Raw genomic sequence first — 21970 nt, 5'->3', positions numbered from 1 at the left:
AACGCCGTATTTACATATCTGCCACTGTGTAGGAGAATCCGCATAGGTGTTCGAGTGTTCGAACCGTAATGCGTCAGAAATGGTATGTAAACGCCGTATTTACATATCTGCCACTGTGCAGGAGAATCCGTATAGGTGTTCGAACCCTAATGCGTGAGAAATGGTATGTAAACGCCGTATTTACATATCTGCCACTGTGCAGGAGAATCCATATAGGTGTTCGAGTGTTCGATCCGTAATGCGTCAGAAATGGTATGTAAATGCCGTATTTACATATCTGCCACTGTGCAGGAGAATCCGTATAGCTGTTCGAGTGTTCGAACCGTAATGCGTCAGAAATGGTATGTAAACGCCGTATTTACATATCTGCCACTGTGCAGGAGAATCCGCATACGTGTTCGAGTGTTCGAACCTTAATGCGTGAGAAATGGTATGTAAACGCCGTATTTACATATCTGCCACTGTGCAGGAGAATCCGTATAGGTGTTCGAGTGTTCGAACCGTAATGCGTCAGAAATGGTATGGAAACACCGTATTTACATATCTGCCACTGTGCAGGAGAATCCGCGTAGGTGTTCGAGTGTTCGAACCCTAATGCGTGAGAAATGGTATGCAAACGCCGTATTTACATATCTGCCACTGTGCAGGAGAATCCGTATAGCTGTTCGAGGGTTCGAACCCTAATGCGTGAGAAATGGTATGTAAACGCCGTATTTACATATCTGCCACTGTGCAAGAGAATCCGCATAGGTGTTCGATTGTTCGAACCCTAATGCGTGAGAAATGGTATGTAAACGCCGTATTTACATATCTGCCACGGTGCAGGAGAATCCGCATAGGTGTTCGAGTGTTCGAACCTTAATGCGTGAGAAATGGTATGTAAACGCCGTATTTACATATCTGCCACTGTGCAGGAGAGTCCGTATAGGTGTTCGAGTGTTCGAACCGTAATGCGTCAGAAATGGTATGTAAACACCGTATTTACATATCTGCCACTGTGCAGGAGAATCCGCATAGGTGTTCGAGTGTTCGAACCTTAAAGCGTGAGAAATGGTATGTAAACGCCGTATTTACATATCTGCCACTGTGCAGGAGAATCCGTATAGGTGTTCGAGTGTTCGAACCCTAATGCGTGAGAAATGGTATGTAAACGCCGTATTTACATATCTTCCACTGTGCAGGAGAATCCGTATAGGTGTTCGAGTGTTCGAACCGTAATGCGTCAGAAATGGTATGTAAATGCCGTATTTACATATCTGCCACTGTGCAGGAGAATCCGTATAGCTGTTCGAGTGTTCGAACCGTAATGCGTCAGAAATGGTATGTAAACGCCGTATTTACATATCTGCCACTGTGCAGGAGAATCCGCATAGGTGTTCGAGTGTTCGAACCGTAATGCGTCAGAAATGGTATGTAAACACCGTATTTACATATCTGCCACTGTGCAGGAGAATCCGCATAGGAGTTCGAGTGTTCGAACCTTAATGCGTGAGAAATGGTATGTAAACGCCGTATTTACATATCTGCCACTGTGCAGGAGAATCAGTATAGGTGTTCGAGTGTTCGAACCCTAATGCGTGAGAAATGGTATGTAACCGCCGTATTTACATATCTGCCACTGTGCAGGGGAATCCGCATAGGTGTTCGAGTGTTCGAACCGTAATGCGTCACAAATGGTATGTAAACACCGTATTTACATATCTGCCACTGTGCGGGAGAATCCGTATAGCTGTTCGAGTGTTCGAACAATAATGCGTCAGAAATGGTGTGTAAACGCCGTATTTACATATCTGCCACTATGCAGGAGAATCCGCATAGGTGTTCGAGTGTTCGAACCTTAATGCGTGAGAAATGGTATGTAAACGCCGTATTTACATATCTGCCACTGTGCAGGAGAATACGTATAGGTGTTCGAGTGTTCGAACCCTAATGCTTGAGAAATGGTATGTAAACGCCATATTTACATATCTGCCACTGTGCAGGAGAATCCGTATAGGTGTTTGAGTATTCGAACCGTAATGCGTCAGAAATGGTATGTAAATGTCGTATTTACATATCTGCCACTGTGCAGGAGAATCCGTATAGCTGTTCGAGTGTTCGAACCGTAATGCGTCAGAAATGGTATGTAAACGTCGTATTTACATATCTGCCACTGTGCAGGAGAATCCGCATAGGTGTTCGACTGTTCGAACCCTAATGCGTGAGAAATGGTATGTAAACGCCGTATTTACATATCTGCCACTGTGCAAGAGAATCCGCGTAGGTGCTCGAGTGTTCGAACCGTAATGCGTCAGAAATGGTATGTAAACGCCGTATTTACATATCTGCCACTGTGTAGGAGAATCCGCATAGGTGTTCGAGTGTTCGAACCGTAATGCGTCAGAAATGGTATGTAAACGCCGTATTTACATATCTGCCACTGTGCAGGAGAATCCGTATAGGTGTTCGAACCCTAATGCGTGAGAAATGGTATGTAAACGCCGTATTTACATATCTGCCACTGTGCAGGAGAATCCGTATAGGTGTTCGAGTGTTCGATCCGTAATGCGTCAGAAATGGTATGTAAATGCCGTATTTACATATCTGCCACTGTGCAGGAGAATCCGTATAGCTGTTCGAGTGTTCGAACCGTAATGCGTCAGAAATGGTATGTAAACGTCGTATTTACATATCTGCCACTGTGCAGGAGAATCCGCATAGGTGGTCGAGTGTTCGAACCTTAATGCGTGAGAAATGGTATGTAAACGCCGTATTTACATATCTGCCACTGTGCAGGAGAATCCGTATAGGTGTTCGAGTGTTCGAACCGTAATGCGTCAGAAATGGTATGGAAACACCGTATTTACATATCTGCCACTGTGCAGGAGAATCCGCGTAGGTGTTCGAGTGTTCGAACCCTAATGCGTGAGAAATGGTATGCAAACGCCGTATTTACATATCTGCCACAGTGCAGGAGAATCCGTATAGCTGTTCGAGGGTTCGAACCCTAATGCGTGAGAAATGGTATGTAAACGCCGTATTTACATATCTGCCACTGTGCAAGAGAATCCGCATAGGTGTTCGATTGTTCGAACCCTAATGCGTGAGAAATGGTATGTAAACGCCGTATTTACATATCTGCCACGGTGCAGGAGAATCCGCATTGGTGTTCGAGTGTTCGAACCTTAATGCGTGAGAAATGGTATGTAAACGCCGTATTTACATATCTGCCACTGTGCAGGAGAGTCCGTATAGGTGTTCGAGTGTTCGAACCGTAATGCGTCAGAAATGGTATGTAAAAACCGTATTTACATATCTGCCACTGTGCAGGAGAATCCGCATAGGTGTTCGAGTGTTCGAACCTTAATGCGTGAGAAATGGTATGTAAACGCCGTATTTACATATCTGCCACTGTGCAGGAGAATCCGTATAGGTGTTCGAGTGTTCGAACCCTAATGCGTGAGAAATGGTATGTAAACGCCGTATTTACATATCTTCCACTGTGTAGGAGAATCCGTATAGGTGTTCGAGTGTTCGAACCGTAATGCGTCAAAAATGGTATGTAAATGCCGTATTTACATATCTGCCACTGTGCAGGAGAATCCGTATAGCTGTTCGAGTGTTCGAACCGTAATGCGTCAGAAATGGTATGTAAACGCCGTATTTACATATCTGCCACTGTGCAGGAGAATCCGCATAGGTGTTCGAGTGTTCGAACCGTAATGCGTCAGAAATGGTATGTAAACACCGTATTTACATATCTGCCACTGTGCAGGAGAATCCGCATAGGTGTTCGAGTGTTCGAACCTTAATGCGTGAGAAATGGTATGTAAACGCCGTATTTACATATCTGCCACTGTGCAGGAGAATCCGTATAGGTGTTCGAGTGTTCGAACCCTAATGCGTGAGAAATTGTATGTAAACGCCGTATTTACATATCTGCCACTGTGCAGGGGAATCCGCATAGGTGTTCGAGTGTTCGAACCGTAATGCGTCAGAAATGGTATGTAAACACCGTATTTACATATCTGCCACTGTGCGGGAGAATCCGTATAGCTGTTCGAGTGTTCGAACAATAATGCGTCAGAAATGGTATGTAAACGCCGTATTTACATATCTGCCACTATGCAGGAGAATCCGCATAGGTGTTCGAGTGTTCGAACCTTAATGCGTGAGAAATGGTATGTAAACGCCGTATTTACATATCTGCCACTGTGCAGGAGAATCCGTATAGGTGTTCGAGTGTTCGAACCGTAATGCGTCAGAAATGGTATGTAAACGCCGTATTTACATATCTGCCATTGTGTAGGAGAATCCGCATAGGTGTTCGAGTGTTCGAACCGTAATGCGTCAGAAATGGTATGTAAACGCCGTATTTACATATCTGCCACTGTGCAGGAGAATCCATATAGGTGTTCGAGTGTTCGATCCGTAATGCGTCAGAAATGGTATGTAAATGCCGTATTTACATATCTGCCACTGTGCAGGAGAATCCGTATAGCTGTTCGAGTGTTCGAACCGTAATGCGTCAGAAATGGTATGTAAACGCCGTATTTACATATCTGCCACTGTGCAGGAGAATCCGCATACGTGTTCGAGTGTTCGAACCTTAATGCGTGAGAAATGGTATGTAAACGCCGTATTTACATATCTGCCACTGTGCATTAGAATCCGTATAGGTGTTCGAGTGTTCGAACCGTAATGCGTCAGAAATGGTATGGAAACACCGTATTTACATATCTGCCACTGTGCAGGAGAATCCGCGTAGGTGTTCGAGTGTTCGAACCCTAATGCGTGAGAAATGGTATGCAAACGCCGTATTTACATATCTGCCACTGTGCAGGAGAATCCGTATAGCTGTTCGAGGGTTCGAACCCTAATGCGTGAGAAATGGTATGTAAACGCCGTATTTACATATCTGCCACTGTGCAAGAGAATCCGCATAGGTGTTCGATTGTTCGAACCCTAATGCGTGAGAAATGGTATGTAAACGCCGTATTTACATATCTGCCACGGTGCAGGAGAATCCGCATAGGTGTTCGAGTGTTCGAACCTTAATGCGTGAGAAATGGTATGTAAACGCCGTATTTACATATCTGCCACTGTGCAGGAGAGTCCGTATAGGTGTTCGAGTGTTCGAACCGTAATGCGTCAGAAATGGTATGTAAACACCGTATTTACATATCTGCCACTGTGCAGGAGAATCCGCATAGGTGTTCGAGTGTTCGAACCTTAAAGCGTGAGAAATGGTATGTAAACGCCGTATTTACATATCTGCCACTGTGCAGGAGAATCCGTATAGGTGTTCGAGTGTTCGAACCCTAATGCGTGAGAAATGGTATGTAAACGCCGTATTTACATATCTTCCACTGTGCAGGAGAATCCGTATAGGTGTTCGAGTGTTCGAACCGTAATGCGTCAGAAATGGTATGTAAATGCCGTATTTACATATCTGTCACTGTGCAGGAGAATCCGTATAGCTGTTCGAGTGTTCGAACCGTAATGCGTCAGAAATGGTATGTAAACGCCGTATTTACATATCTGCCACTGTGCAGGAGAATCCGCATAGGTGTTCGAGTGTTCGAACCGTAATGCGTCAGAAATGGTATGTAAACACCGTATTTACATATCTGCCACTGTGCAGGAGAATCCGCATAGGAGTTCGAGTGTTCGAACCTTAATGCGTGAGAAATGGTATGTAAACGCCGTATTTACATATCTGCCACTGTGCAGGAGAATCAGTATAGGTGTTCGAGTGTTCGAACCCTAATGCGTGAGAAATGGTATGTAACCGCCGTATTTACATATCTGCCACTGTGCAGGGGAATCCGCATAGGTGTTCGAGTGTTCGAACCGTAATGCGTCACAAATGGTATGTAAACACCGTATTTACATATCTGCCACTGTGCGGGAGAATCCGTATAGCTGTTCGAGTGTTCGAACAATAATGCGTCAGAAATGGTGTGTAAACGCCGTATTTACATATCTGCCACTATGCAGGAGAATCCGCATAGGTGTTCGAGTGTTCGAACCTTAATGCGTGAGAAATGGTATGTAAACGCCGTATTTACATATCTGCCACTGTGCAGGAGAATACGTATAGGTGTTCGAGTGTTCGAACCCTAATGCTTGAGAAATGGTATGTAAACGCCATATTTACATATCTGCCACTGTGCAGGAGAATCCGTATAGGTGTTTGAGTATTCGAACCGTAATGCGTCAGAAATGGTATGTAAATGTCGTATTTACATATCTGCCACTGTGCAGGAGAATCCGTATAGCTGTTCGAGTGTTCGAACCGTAATGCGTCAGAAATGGTATGTAAACGTCGTATTTACATATCTGCCACTGTGCAGGAGAATCCGCATAGGTGTTCGACTGTTCGAACCCTAATGCGTGAGAAATGGTATGTAAACGCCGTATTTACATATCTGCCACTGTGCAAGAGAATCCGCGTAGGTGTTCGAGTGTTCGAACCGTAATGCGTCAGAAATGGTATGTAAACGCCGTATTTACATATCTGCCACTGTGTAGGAGAATCCGCATAGGTGTTCGAGTGTTCGAACCGTAATGCGTCAGAAATGGTATGTAAACGCCGTATTTACATATCTGCCACTGTGCAGGAGAATCCGTATAGGTGTTCGAACCCTAATGCGTGAGAAATGGTATGTAAACGCCGTATTTACATATCTGCCACTGTGCAGGAGAATCCGTATAGGTGTTCGAGTGTTCGATCCGTAATGCGTCAGAAATGGTATGTAAATGCCGTATTTACATATCTGCCACTGTGCAGGAGAATCCGTATAGCTGTTCGAGTGTTCGAACCGTAATGCGTCAGAAATGGTATGTAAACGTCGTATTTACATATCTGCCACTGTGCAGGAGAATCCGCATAGGTGGTCGAGTGTTCGAACCTTAATGCGTGAGAAATGGTATGTAAACGGCGTATTTACATATCTGCCACTGTGCAGGAGAATCCGTATAGGTGTTCGAGTGTTCGAACCGTAATGCGTCAGAAATGGTATGGAAACACCGTATTTACATATCTGCCACTGTGCAGGAGAATCCGCGTAGGTGTTCGAGTGTTCGAACCCTAATGCGTGAGAAATGGTATGCAAACGCCGTATTTACATATCTGCCACAGTGCAGGAGAATCCGTATAGCTGTTCGAGGGTTCGAACCCTAATGCGTGAGAAATGGTATGTAAACGCCGTATTTACATATCTGCCACTGTGCAAGAGAATCCGCATAGGTGTTCGATTGTTCGAACCCTAATGCGTGAGAAATGGTATGTAAACGCCGTATTTACATATCTGCCACGGTGCAGGAGAATCCGCATTGGTGTTCGAGTGTTCGAACCTTAATGCGTGAGAAATGGTATGTAAACGCCGTATTTACATATCTGCCACTGTGCAGGAGAGTCCGTATAGGTGTTCGAGTGTTCGAACCGTAATGCGTCAGAAATGGTATGTAAAAACCGTATTTACATATCTGCCACTGTGCAGGAGAATCCGCATAGGTGTTCGAGTGTTCGAACCTTAATGCGTGAGAAATGGTATGTAAACGCCGTATTTACATATCTGCCACTGTGCAGGAGAATCCGTATAGGTGTTCGAGTGTTCGAACCCTAATGCGTGAGAAATGGTATGTAAACGCCGTATTTACATATCTTCCACTGTGTAGGAGAATCCGTATAGGTGTTCGAGTGTTCGAACCGTAATGCGTCAAAAATGGTATGTAAATGCCGTATTTACATATCTGCCACTGTGCAGGAGAATCCGTATAGCTGTTCGAGTGTTCGAACCGTAATGCGTCAGAAATGGTATGTAAACGCCGTATTTACATATCTGCCACTGTGCAGGAGAATCCGCATAGGTGTTCGAGTGTTCGAACCGTAATGCGTCAGAAATGGTATGTAAACACCGTATTTACATATCTGCCACTGTGCAGGAGAATCCGCATAGGTGTTCGAGTGTTCGAACCTTAATGCGTGAGAAATGGTATGTAAACGCCGTATTTACATATCTGCCACTGTGCAGGAGAATCCGTATAGGTGTTCGAGTGTTCGAACCCTAATGCGTGAGAAATTGTATGTAAACGCCGTATTTACATATCTGCCACTGTGCAGGGGAATCCGCATAGGTGTTCGAGTGTTCGAACCGTAATGCGTCAGAAATGGTATGTAAACACCGTATTTACATATCTGCCACTGTGCGGGAGAATCCGTATAGCTGTTCGAGTGTTCGAACAATAATGCGTCAGAAATGGTATGTAAACGCCGTATTTACATATCTGCCACTATGCAGGAGAATCCGCATAGGTGTTCGAGTGTTCGAACCTTAATGCGTGAGAAATGGTATGTAAACGCCGTATTTACATATCTGCCACTGTGCAGGAGAATACGTATAGGTGTTCGATTGTTCGAACCCTAATGCTTGAGAAATGGTATGTAAACGCCGTATTTACATATCTGCCACTGTGCAGGAGAATCCGTATAGGTGTTCGAGTGTTCGAACCGTAATGCGTCAGAAATGGTATGTAAATGTCGTATTTACATATCTGCCACTGTGCAGGAGAATCCGTATAGCTGTTCGAGTGTTCGAACCGTAATGCGTCAGAAATGGTATGTAAACGTCGTATTTACATATCTGCCACTGTGCAGGAGAATCCGCATAGGTGTTCGACTGTTCGAACCCTAATTCGTGAGAAATGGTATGTAAACGCCGTATTTACATATCTGCCACTGTGCAAGAGAATCCGCGTAGGTGTTCGAGTGTTCGAACCGTAATGCGTCAGAAATGGTATGTAAACGCCGTATTTACATATCTGCCACTGTGTAGGAGAATCCGCATAGGTGTTCGAGTGTTCGAACCGTAATGCGTCAGAAATGGTATGTAAACGCCGTATTTACATATCTGCCACTGTGCAGGAGAATACGCATAGGTGTTCGAACCCTAATGCGTGAGAAATGGTATGTAAACGCCGCATTTACATATCTGCCACTGTGCAGGAGAATCCGTATAGGTGTTCGAGTGTTCGAACCGTAATGCGTCAGAAATGGTATGTAAATGCCGTATTTACATATCTGCCACTGTGCAGGAGAATCCGTATAGCTGTTCGAGTGTTCGAACCGTAATGCGTCAGAAATGGTATGTAAACGTCGTATTTACATATCTGCCACTGTGCAGGAGAACCCATAGGTGTTCGAGTGTTCGAACCTTAATGCGTGAGAAATGGTATGTAAACGCCGTATTTACATATCTGCCACTGTGCAGGAGAATCCGTATAGGTGTTCGAGTGTTCGAACCGTAATGCGTCAGAAATGGTATGGAAACACCGTATTTACATATCTGCCACTGTGCAGGAGAATCCGCGTAGGTGTTCGAGTGTTCGAACCCTAATGCGTGAGAAATGGTATGCAAACGCCGTATTTACATATCTGCCACTGTGCAGGAGAATCCGTATAGCTGTTCGAGTGTTCGAACCCTAATGCGTGAGAAATGGTATGTAAACGCCGTATTTACATATCTACCACTGTGCAAGAGAATCCGCATAGGTGTTCGATTGTTCGAACCCTAATGCGTGAGAAATGGTATGTAAACGCCGTATTTACATATCTGCCACTGTGCAGGAGAATCCGCATAGGTGTTAGAGTGTTCGAACCTTAATGCGTGAGAAATGGTATGTAAACGCCGTATTTACATATCTGCCACTGTGCAGGAGAGTCCGTATAGGTGTTCGAGTGTTCGAACCGTAATGCGTCAGAAATGGTATGTAAACACCGTATTTACATATCTGCCACTGTGCAGGAGAATCCGCATAGGTGTTCGAGTGTTCGAACCTTAATGCGTGAGAAATGGTATGTAAACGCCGTATTTACATATCTGCCACTGTGCAGGAGAATCCGTATAGGTGTTCGAGTGTTCGTACCCTAATGCGTGAGAAATGGTATGTAAACGCCGTATTTACATATCTGCCACTGTGCAGGAGAATCCGTATAGCTGTTCGAGTGTTCGAACAATAATGCGTCAGAAATGGTATGTAAACGCCGTATTTACATATCTGCCACTGTGCAGGAGAATCCGCGTAGGTGTTCGAGTGTTCGAACCCTAATGCGTGCGAAATGGTTTGCAAACGCCGTATTTACATATCTGCCACTGTGCAGGAGAATCCGTATAGCTGTTCGAGTGTTCGAACCCTAATGCGTGAGAAATGGTTTGTAAACGCCGTATTTACATATCTGCCACTGTGCAAGAGAATCCGCGTAGGTGTTCGATTGTTCGAACCCTAATGCGTGAGAAATGGTATGTAAACGCCGTATTTACATATCTGCCACTGTGCAGGAGAATCCGCATAGGTGTTCGAGTGTTCGAACCTTAATGCGTGAGAAATGGTATGTAAACGCCGTATTTACATATCTGCCACTGTGCAGGAGAGTCCGTATAGGTGTTCGAGTGTTCGAACCGTAACGCGTCAGAAATCGTATGTAAACACCGTATTTACATATCTGCCACTGTGCCGGGGAATCCGCATAGGTGTTCGAGTGTTCGAACCCTAATGCGTGAGAAATGGTATGTAAACGCCGTATTTACATATCTGCCACTGTGCAAGAGAATCCGCGTAGGTGTTCGAGTGTTCGAACCGTAATGCGTCAGAAATGGTATGTAAACGCCGTATTTACATATCTGCCACTGTGTAGGAGAATCCGCATAGGTGTTCGAGTGTTCGAACCGTAATGCGTCAGAAATGGTATGTAAACGCCGTATTTACATATATGCCACTGTGCAGGAGAGTCCGTATAGGTGTTCGAGTGTTCGAACCGTAATGCGTCAGAAATGGTATGTAAACACCGTATTTACATATCTGCCACTGTGCAGGAGAATCCGTATAGGTGTTCGAACCCTAATGCGTGAGAAATGGTATGTAAACGCCGTATTTACATATCTGCCACTGTGCAGGAGAATCCGTATAGGTGTTCGAGTGTTCGATCCGTAATGCGTCAGAAATGGTATGTAAATGCCGTATTTATATATCTGCCACTGTGCAGGAGAATCCGTATAGCTGTTCGAGTGGTCGAACCGTAATGCGTCAGAAATGGTATGTAAACGTCGTATTTACATATCTGCCACTGTGCAGGAGAATCCGCATAGGTGTTCGAGTGTTCGAACCTTAATGCGTGAGAAATGGTATGTAAACGCCGTATTTACATATCTGCCACTGTGCAGGAGAATCCGTATAGGTGTTCGAGTGTTCGAACCGTAATGCGTCAGAAATGGTATGTAAACGCTGTATTTACATATCTGCCACTGTGCAGGAGAATCCGCATAGGTGTTCGAACCCTAATGCGTGAGAAATGGTATGTAAACGCCGTATTTACATATCTGCCACTGTGCAGGGGAATCCGCATAGGTGTTCGAGTGTTCGAAGCGGAATGCGTCAGAAATGGTATGTAAACGCCGTATTTACATATCTGCCACTGTGCAGGAGAATCCGTATAGCTGTTCGAGTGGTCGAACCGTAATGCGTCAGAAATGGTTTGTAAACGTCGTATTTACATATCTGCCACTGTGCAGGAGAATCCGTATAGGTGTTCGAGTGTTCGAACCCTAATGCGTGAGAAATGGTATGTAAACGCCGTATTTACATATCTTCCACTGTGCAGGAGAATCCGTATAGGTGTTCGAGTGTTCGAACCGTAATGCGTCAGAAATGGTATGTAAATGCCGTATTTACATATCTGCCACTGTGCAGGAGAATCCGTATAGCTGTTCGTGTGTTCGAACCGTAATGCGTCAGAAATGGTATGTAAACGCCGTATTTACATATCTGCCACTGTGCAGGAGAATCCGCATAGGTGTTCGAGTGTTCGAACCGTAATGCGTCAGAAATGGTATGTAAACACCGTATTTACATATCTGCCACTGTGCAGGAGAATCCGCATAGGTGTTCGAGTGTTCGAACCTTAATGCGTGAGAAATGGTATGTAAACGCCGTATTTACATATCTGCCACTGTGCAGGAGAATCCGTATAGGTGTTCGAGTGTTCGAACCCTAATGCGTGAGAAATGGTATGTAAACGCCGTATTTACATATCTGCCACTGTGCAGGGGAATCCGCATAGGTGTTCGAGTGTTCGAACCGTAATGCGTCAGAAATGGTATGTAAACACCGTATTTACATATCTGCCACTGTGCGGGAGAATCCGTATAGCTGTTCGAGTGTTCGAACAATAATGCGTCAGAAATGGTATGTAAACGCCGTATTTACATATCTGCCACTATGCAGGAGAATCCGCATAGGTGTTCGAGTGTTCGAACCTTAATGCGTGAGAAATGGTATGTAAATGCCGTATTTACATATCTGCCACTGTGCAGGAGAATCCGTATAGCTGTTCGTGTGTTCGAACCGTAATGCGTCAGAAATGGTATGCAAACGCCGTATTTACATATCTGCCACTGTGCAGGAGAATCCGTATAGCGGTTCGAGTGTTCGAACCCTAATGCGTGAGAAATGGTATGTAAACGCCGTATTTACATATCTACCACTGTGCAAGAGAATCCGCATAGGTGTTCGATTGTTCGAACCCTAATGCGTGAGAAATGGTATGTAAACGCCGTATTTACATATCTGCCACTGTGCAGGAGAATCCGCATAGGTGTTAGAGTGTTCGAACCTTAATGCGTGAGAAATGGTATGTAAACGCCGTATTTACATATCTGCCACTGTGCAGGAGAGTCCGTATAGGTGTTCGAGTGTTCGAACCGTAATGCGTCAGAAATGGTATGTAAACGCCGTATTTACATATCTGCCACTGTGTAGGAGAATCCGCATAGGTGTTCGAGTGTTCGAGCCGTAATGCGTCAGAAATGGTATGTAAACGCTGTATTTACATATCTGCCACTGTGCAGGAGAATCCGCATAGGTGTTCGAACCCTAATGCGTGAGAAATGGTATGTAAACGCCGTATTTACATATCTGCCACTGTGCAGGAGAATCCGTATAGGTGTTCGAGTGTTCGAACCGTAATGCGTCAGAAATGGTATGTAAATGCCGTATTTACATATCTGCCACTGTGCAGGAGAATCCGTATAGCTGTTCGAGTGTTCGAACCGTAATGCGTCAGAAATGGTATGTAAACGTCGTATTTACATATCTGCCACTGTGCAGGAGAATCCGCATAGGTGTTCGAGTGTTCGAACCTTAATGCGTGAGAAATGGTATGTAAACGCCGTATTTACATATCTGCCACTGTGCAGGAGAATCCGTATAGGTGTTCGAGTGTTCGAACCGTAATGCGTCAGAAATGGTATGGAAACACCGTATTTACATATCTGCCACTGTGCAGGAGAATCCGCGTAGGTGTTCGAGTGTTCGAACCCTAATGCGTGAGAAATGGTATGCAAACGCCGTATTTACATATCTGCCACTGTGCAGCAGAATCCGTATAGCTGTTCGAGTGTTCGAACCCTAATGCGTGAGAAATGGTATGTAAACGCCGTATTTACATATCTGCCACTGTGCAAGAGAATCCGCATAGGTGTTCGATTGTTCGAACCCTAATGCGTGAGAAATGGTATGTAAACGCCGTATTTACATATCTGCCACTGTGCAGGAGAATCCGCATAGGTGTTAGAGTGTTCGAACCTTAATGCGTGAGAAATGGTATGTAAACGCCGTATTTACATATCTGCCACTGTGCAGGAGAGTCCGTATAGGTGTTCGAGTGTTCGAACCGTAATGCGTCAGAAATGGTATGTAAACACCGTATTTACATATCTGCCACTGTGCAGGAGAATCCGCATAGGTGTTCGAGTGTTCGAACCTTAATGCGTGAGAAATGGTATGTAAACGCCGTATTTACATATCTGCCACTGTGCAGGAGAATCCGTATAGGTGTTCGAGTGTTCGAACCCTAATGCGTGAGAAATGGTATGTAAACGCCGTATTTACATATCTGCCACTGTGCAGGAGAATCCGTATAGCTGTTCGAGTGTTCGAACAATAATGCGTCAGAAATGGTATGTAAACGCCGTATTTACATATCTGCCACTGTGCAGGAGAATCCGCGTAGGTGTTCGAGTGTTCGAACCCTAATGCGTGCGAAATGGTTTGCAAACGCCGTATTTACATATCTGCCACTATGCAGGAGAATCCGTATAGCTGTTCGAGTGTTCGAACCCTAATGCGTGAGAAATGGTATGTAAACGCCATATTTACATATCTGCCACTGTGCAAGAGAATCCGCGTAGGTGTTCGATTGTTCGAACCCTAATGCGTGAGAAATGGTATGTAAACGCCGTATTTACATATCTGCCACTGTGCAGGAGAATCCGCATAGGTGTTCGAGTGTTCGAACCTTAATGCGTGAGAAATGGTATGTAAACGCCGTATTTACATATCTGCCACTGTGCAGGAGAGTCCGTATAGGTGTTCGAGTGTTCGAACCGTAATGCGTCAGAAATGGTATGTAAACACCGTATTTACATATCTGCCACTGTGCCGGGGAATCCGCATAGGTGTTTGAGTGTTCGAACCTTAATGCGTGAGAAATGGTATGTAAACGCCGTATTTACATATCTGCCACTGTGCAGGAGAATCCGTATAGGTGTTCGAGTGTTCGAACCATAATGCGTGAGAAATGGTATGTAAACGCCGTATTTACATATCTGCCACTGTGCAGGAGAATCCGCATAGGTGTTCGAGTGTTCGAACCGTAATGCGTCAGAAATGGTATGTAAACGCCGTATTTACATATCTGCCACTGTGCAGGAGAATCCGTATAGCTGTTCGAGTGTTCGAACAATAATGCGTCAGAAATGGTATGTAAACGCCGTATTTATATATCTGCCACTATGCAGGAGAATCCGCATAGGTGTTCGAGTGTTCGAACCTTAATGCGTGAGAAATGGTTTGTAAACGCCGTATTTACATATCTGCCACTGTGCAGGAGAATCCGTATAGGTGTTCGAGTGTTCGAACCCTAATGCGTGAGAATTGGTATGTAAACGCCGTATTTACATATCTACCACTGTGCAGGAGAATCCGTATAGGTGTTCGAGTGTTCGAACCGTAATGCGTCAGAAATGGTATGTAAATGCCGTATTTACGTATCTGCCACTTTGCCAGAGAATCCGTATAGCTGTTCGAGTGTTCGAACCGTAATGCGTCAGAAATGGTATGTAAACGTCGTATTTACATATCTACCACTGTGCAGGAGAATCCGCATAGGTGTTCGACTGTTCGAACCCTAATGCGTGAGAAATGGTATGTAAACGCCGTATTTACATATCTGCCACTGTGCTGGAGAATCCGCATAGGTGTTCGAGTGTTCGAACCGTAATGCGTCAGAAATGGTATGTAAACGCCGTATTTACATATCTGCCACTGTGCAGGAGAATCCGTATAGCTGTTCGATTGTTCGAACAATAATGCGTCAGAAATGGTACGTAAACGCCGTATTTACATATCTGCCACTGTGCAGGAGAATCCGCATAGGTGTTCGAGTGTTCGAACCTTAATGCGTGAGAAATGGTATGTAAACGCCGTATTTACATATCTGCCACTATGCAGGAGAATCCGTATAGGTGTTCGAGTGTTCGAACCCTAATGCGTGAGAAATGGTATGTAAACGCCGTATTTACATATCTGCCACTGTGCAGGAGAATCAGTATAGCTGTTCTAGTGTTCGAACAATAATGCGTCAGAAATGGTATGTAAACGCCGAATTTACATATCTGCCACTGTGCAGGAGAATCCGGATAGGTGTTCGAGTGTTCGACCCTTAATGCGTGAGAAATGGTATGTAAACGGCGTATTTACATATCTGCCACTGTGGAGGAGAATCCGTATAGGTGTTCGAGTGTTCGAACCCTAATGCGTGAGAAATGGTATGTAAACGCCGTATTTACATATCTGCCACTGTGCAGGAGAATCCGTATAGGTGTTCGAGTGTTCGAACCGTAATGCGTCAGAAATGGTATGTAAATGCCGTATTTACATATCTGCCACTGTGCAGGAGAATCCGTATAGGTGTTCGAGTGTTCGAACCGTAATGCGTCAGAAATGGTATGTAAACGCCGTATTTACATATCTGCCACTGTGCAGGAGAATCCATATTGCTGTTTGAGTGTTCGAACCGTAATGCGTCAGAAATGGTGTGTAAACGCCGTATCTACATATCTGCCACTGTGCAGGAGAATCCGCATAGGTGTTCGAGTGTTCGAACCTTAATGCGTGAGAAATGGTATGTAAACGCCGTATTTACATATCTGCCACTGTGCAGGAGAATCCGTATTGCTGTTCGAGTGTTCGAACCGTAATGCGTCAGAAATGGTATGTAAACGCCGTATTTACATATCTGCCACTGTGCAGGAGAGTCCGTATAGGTGTTCGAGTGTTCGAACCGTAATGCGTCAGAAATGGTATGTAAACGCCGTATTTACATATCTGCCACTGTGCAGGAAAATCCGTATAGGTGTTCGAGTGATCGAACCCTAATGCGTGAGAAATGGTATGCAAACGCCGTATTTACATGTCTGCCACTATGCAGGAGAATCCGTATAGGTGTTCGAGTGTTCGAACCCTAATGCGTGAGAAATGGTATGTAAACGCCGTATTTACATATCTGCCACTGTGCAAGAGAATCCGCATAGGCGTTCGAGTGTTCGAACCCTAATGCGTGAGAAATGGTATGTAAACGCCGTATTTACATATCTGCCACTGTGCAGGAGAATCCGCATAGGTGTTCGAGTGTTCGAACCGTAATGCGTCAGAAATGGTATGTAAACGCCGTATTTACATATCTGCCACTGTGCAGGAGAATCCGCATAGGTGTTCGAACCCTAATGCGTGAGAAATGGTATGTAAACGCCGTATTTACATATCTGCCACTGTGCAGGAGAATCCGTATAGGTGTTCGAGTGTTCGAACCGTAATGCGTCAGAAATGGTATGTAAATGCCGTATTTACATATCTGCCACTGTGCAGGAGAATCCGTATAGCTGTTCGAGTGTTCGAACCGTAATGCGTCAGAAATGGTATGTAAACGTCGTATTTACATATCTGCCACTGTGCAGGAGAATCCGCATAGGTGTTCGAGTGTTCGAACCTTAATGCGTGAGAAATGGTATGTAAACGCCGTATTTACATATCTGCCACTGTGCAGGAGAATCCGTATAGGTGTTCGAGTGTTCGAACCGTAATGCGTCAGAAATGGTATGGAAACACCGTATTTACATATCTGCCACTGTGCAGGAGAATCCGCGTAGGTGTTCGAGTGTTCGAACCCTAATGCGTGCGAAATGGTTTGCAAACGCCGTATTTACATATCTGCCACAGTGCAGGAGAATCCGTATAGCTGTTCGAGTGTTCGAACCCTAATGCGTGAGAAATGGTATGTAAACGCCGTATTTACATATCTGCCACTGTGCAAGAGAATCCGCGTAGGTGTTCGATTGTTCGAACCCTAATGCGTGAGAAATGGTATGTAAACGCCGTATTTACATATCTGCCACTGTGCAGGAGAATCCGCATAGGTGTTCGTGTGTTCGAACCTTAATGCGTGAGAAATGGTATGTAAACGCCGTATTTACATATCTGCCACTGTGCAGGAGAGTCCGTATAGGTGTTCGAGTGTTCGAACCGTAATGCGTCAGAAATGGTATGTAAACACCGTATTTACATATCTGCCACTGTGCCGGGGAATCCGCATAGGTGTTCGAGTGTTCGAACCTTAATGCGTGAGAAATGGTATGTAAACGGCGTATTTACATATCTGCCACTGTGCAGGAGAATCCGTATAGGTGTTCGAGTGTTCGAACCATAATGCGTGAGAAATGGTATGTAAACGCCGTATTTACATATCTGCCACTGTGCAGGAGAATCCGTATAGGTGTTCGAGCGTTCGAACCGTAATGCGTCAGAAATGGTATGGAAACACCGTATTTACATATCTGCCACTGTGCAGGAGAATCCGCGTAGGTGTTCGAGTGTTCGAACCCTAATGCGTGCGAAGTGGTTTGCAAACGCCGTATTTACATATCTGCCACTGTGCAGGAGAATCCGTATAGCTGTTTGAGTGTTCGAACCCTAATGCGTGAGAAATGGTATGTAAATGCCGTATTTACATATCTGCCACTGTGCAAGAGAATCCGCGTAGGTGTTCGATTGTTCGAACCCTAATGCGTGAGAAATGGTATGTAAACGCCGTATTTACATATCTGCCACTGTGCAGGAGAATCCGCATAGGTGTTCGTGTGTTCGAACCTTAATGCGTGAGAAATGGCTTGTAAACGCCGTATTTACATATCTGCCACTGTGCAGGAGAGTCCGTATAGGTGTTCGAGTGTTCGAACCGTAATGCGTCAGAAATGGTATGTAAACACCGTATTTACATATCTGCCACTGTGCCGGGGAATCCGCATAGGTGTTCGAGTGTTCGAACCTTAATGCGTGAGAAATGGTATGTAAACGCCGTATTTACATATCTGCCACTGTGCAGGAGAATCCGTATAGGTGTTCGAGTGTTCGAACCATAATGCGTGAGAAATGGTATGTAAACGCCGTATTTACATATCTGCCACTGTGCAGGAGAATCCGCATAGGTGTTCGAGTGTTCGAACCGTAATGCGTCAGAAATGGTATGTAAACGCCGTATTTACATATCTGCCACTGTGCAGGAGAATCCGTATAGCTGTTCGAGTGTTCGAACAATGATGCGTCAGAAATGGTATGTAAACGCCGTATTTACATATCTGCCACTATGCAGGGGAATCCGTATAGCTGTTCGAGTGTTCGAACCGTAATGCATCAGAAATGGTATGTAAACACCGTATTTACATATCTGCCACTGTGCCGGGGAATCCGCATAGGTGTTCGAGTGTTCAAACCTTAATGCGTGAGAAATGGTATGTAAACGCCGTATTTACATATCTGCCACTGTGCAGGAGAATCCGCATAGGTGTTCGAGTGTTCGAACCTTAATGCGTGAGAAATGGTTTGTAAACGCCGTATTTACATATCTGCCACTGTGCAGGAGAATCCGTATAGGTGTTCGAGTGTTCGAACCCTAATGCGTGAGAATTGGTATGTAAACGCCGTATTTACATATCTGCCACTGTGCAGGAGAATCCGTATAGGTGTTCGAGTGTTCGAACCGTAATGCGTCAGAAATGGTATGTAAATGCCGTATTTACGTATCTGCCACTGTGCCAGAGAATCCGTATAGCTGATCGAGTGTTCGAACCGTAATGCGTCAGAAATGGTATGTAAACGTCGTATTTACATATCTGCCACTGTGCAGGAGAATCCGCATAGGTGTTCGACTGTTCGAACCCTAATGCGTGAGAAATGGTATGTAAACGCCGTATTTACATATCTGCCACTGTGCTGGAGAATCCGCATAGGTGTTCGAGTGTTCGAACCGTAATGCGTCAGAAATGGTATGTAAACGCCGTATTTACATATCTGCCACTGTGCAGGAGAATCCGTATAGCTGTTCGATTGTTCGAACAATAATGCGTCAGAAATGGTATGTAAACGCCGTATTTACATATCTGCCACTGTGCAGGAGAATCCGCATAGGTGTTCGAGTGTTCGAACCTTAATGCGTGAGAAATGGTATGTAAACGCCGTATTTACATATCTGCCACTGTGCAGGAGAATCAGTATAGCTGTTCTAGTGTTCGAACAATAATGCGTCAGAAATGGTATGTAAACGCCGAATTTACATATCTGCCACTGTGCAGGAGAATCCGCATAGGTGTTCGAGTGTTCGAACCTTAATGCGTGAGAAATGGTATGTAAACGGCGTATTTACATATCTGCCACTGTGGAGGAGAATCCGTATAGGTGTTCGAGTGTTCGAACCCTAATGCGTGAGAAATGGTATGTAAACGCCGTATTTACATATCTGCCACTGTGCAGGAGAATCAGTATAGCTGTTCTAGTGTTCGAACAATAATGCGTCAGAAATGGTATGTAAACGCCGAATTTACATATCTGCCACTGTGCAGGAGAATCCGCATAGGTGTTCGAGTGTTCGAACCGTAATGCGTGAGAAATGGTATGTAAACGCCGTATTTACATATCTGCCACTGTGCAGGAGAATCCATATAGCTGTTCGAGTGTTCGAACCGTAATGCGTCAGAAATGGTGTGTAAACGCCGTATCTACATATATGCCACTGTGCAGGAGAATCCGTATAGGTGTTCGAGTGTTCGAACCCTAATGCGTGAGAATTGGTATGTAAACGCCGTATTTACATATCTGCCACTGTGCAGGAGAATCCGTATAGGTGTTCGAGTGTTCGAACCGTAATGCGTGAGAAATGGTATGTAAACGCCGTATTTACATATCTGCCACTGTGCAGGAGAATCAGTATAGCTGTTCTAGTGTTCGAACAATAATGCGTCAGAAATGGTATGTAAACGCCGAATTTACATATCTGCCACTGTGCAGGAGAATCCGCATAGGTGTTCGAGTGTTCGAACCTTAATGCGTGAGAAATGGTATGTAAACGGCGTATTTACATATCTGCCACTGTGGAGGAGAATCCGTATAGGTGTTCGAGTGTTCGAACCCTAATGCGTGAGAAATGGTATGTAAACGCCGTATTTACATATCTGCCACTGTGCAGGAGAATCCGTATAGGTGTTCGAGTGTTCGAACCGTAATGCGTCAGAAATGGTATGTAAATGTCGTATTTACATATCTGCCACTGTGCAGGAGAATTCGTATAGGTGTTCGAGTGTTCGAACCGTAATGCGTCAGAAATGGTATGTAAACGCCGTATTTACATATCTGCCACTGTGCAGGAGAATCCATATAGCTGTTCGAGTGTTCGAACCGTAATGCGTCAGAAATGGTGTGTAAACGCCGTATCTACATATCTGCCACTGTGCAGGAGAATCCGCATAGGTGTTCGAGTGTTCGAACCTTAATGCGTGAGAAATGGTATGTAAACGCCGTATTTACATATCTGCCACTGTGCAGGAGAATCCGTATTGCTGTTCGAGTGTTCGAACCGTAATGCGTCAGAAATGGTATGTAAACGCCGTATTTACATATCTACCACTGTGCAGGAGAGTCCGTATAGGTGTTCGAGTGTTCGAACCGTAATGCGTCAGAAATGGTATGTAAACGCCGTATTTACATATCTGCCACTGTGCAGGAGAATCCGTATAGGTGTTCGAGTGATCGAACCCTAATGCGTGAGAAATGGTATGCAAACGCCGTATTTACATGTCTGCCACTATGCAGGAGAATCCGTATAGGTGTTCGAGTGTTCGAACCCTAATGCGTGAGAAATGGTATGTAAACGCCGTATTTACATATCTGCCACTGTGCAAGAGAATCCGCATAGGTGTTCGAGTGTTCGAACCCTAATGCGTGAGAAATGGTATGTAAACGCCGTATTTACATATCTGCCACTGTGCCGGAGAATCCGCATAGGTGTTCGAGTGTTCGAACCGTAATGCGTCAGAAATGGTATGTAAACGCCGTATTTACATATCTGCCACTGTGCAGGAGAATCCGCATAGGTGTTCGAACCATAATGCGTGAGAAATGGTATGTAAACGCCGTATTTACATATCTGCCACTGTGCAGGAGAATCCGTATAGGTGTTCGAGTGTTCGAACCGTAATGCGTCAGAAATGGTATGTAAATGCCGTATTTACATATCTGCCACTGTGTAGGAGAATCCGTATAGCTGTTCGAGTGTTCGAACCGTAATGCGTCAGAAATGGTATGTAAACGTCGTATTTACATATCTGCCACTGTGCAGGAGAATCCGCATAGGTGTTCGAGTGTTCGAACCGTAATGCGTGAGAAATGGTATGTAAACGCCGTATTTACATATCTGCCACTGTGCAGGAGAATCCATATAGCTGTTCGAGTGTTCGAACCGTAATGCGTCAGAAATGGTGTGTAAACGCCGTATCTACATATATGCCACTGTGCAGGAGAATCCGTATAGGTGTTCGAGTGTTCG

This window comes from Camellia sinensis, chromosome 5 (assembly GCF_055761805.1).
Source record: "Camellia sinensis isolate YWXY chromosome 5, ASM5576180v1, whole genome shotgun sequence".
NCBI classification, from domain to species: domain Eukaryota; kingdom Viridiplantae; phylum Streptophyta; class Magnoliopsida; order Ericales; family Theaceae; genus Camellia; species Camellia sinensis.
Note: the sequence above shows the minus strand (reverse complement) of the source record.